Raw genomic sequence first — 891 nt, forward strand, 5'->3', positions numbered from 1 at the left:
AATCTCCGCTGGACACGCTCCAGTTCCAGTATGTCCTTCCTGAGGTGTGGGGACCAAAACTGGACACAGTACTCCAAATGGGGCCTAACCAGAGCTTTATAAAGTCTCAGTAGCACAATGGTGCTTTTATATTCCAACCTTCTTGAGATAATTGACAACATTGCATTCGCTTTCTTCATCACGGACTCAACCTGCATGTTTACCTTAAGAGAATCCTCAACTAGCATTCCCAGATCCCTCTGTACTTTGGCTTTACGAATCTTCTCACCGTTTAGAAAATAGTCCATGCTTGTATTCTTTTTTCGAAAGTGCAAGACCTCACATTTGCTCACATTGAGTTCTATCAGCCATTTCCTGGACTACTCTTCCAAACTGTCTGCAGCCTCCTCACTTCCTTAGTGCTACCTGCCTGTCCACCTACCTTTGTATCATCGACAAACTTCGCTAGAATGCCCCAGTAATTGATAAGTATGATCGGCTTAGGCTTGGGTGCAGTGAATTACCAAATAAGGAGATAGAATGAAATCGACACTTATGATAGGTTTATTGCTTAGTGTAGGAGTGTCGAGAGACCCCTCAGAAAAGCATTAAAAAACTCCGTATTTTACTGTCAGGTGTGACTCTCCTCGTAGAACCACCCATCTTTAAAGATGTTCGAATAAATGTACTGCTTCGGAACTCGTTGACTGGGACTGAAAATTATTGATTAAGTGGGTTCGTTTCTCACAATTGGGGGCTCTCGTCCGGGATGAACTTCAGCTCCTGAAAAGGGTCCCACCTTCGATAACTGAGAAGGCGCGCCCCTTTCCTTTAGAACGGTCTCGTGTTTTTTGGCGGTGGGTGACTTGATGGATTGCCTGAATTGAATCCTTTAAGAGTCGTTCTGAACCA

The sequence above is a fragment of the Chiloscyllium plagiosum genome, chromosome 39, assembly GCF_004010195.1.
Source record: "Chiloscyllium plagiosum isolate BGI_BamShark_2017 chromosome 39, ASM401019v2, whole genome shotgun sequence".
NCBI lineage: Eukaryota > Metazoa > Chordata > Chondrichthyes > Orectolobiformes > Hemiscylliidae > Chiloscyllium > Chiloscyllium plagiosum.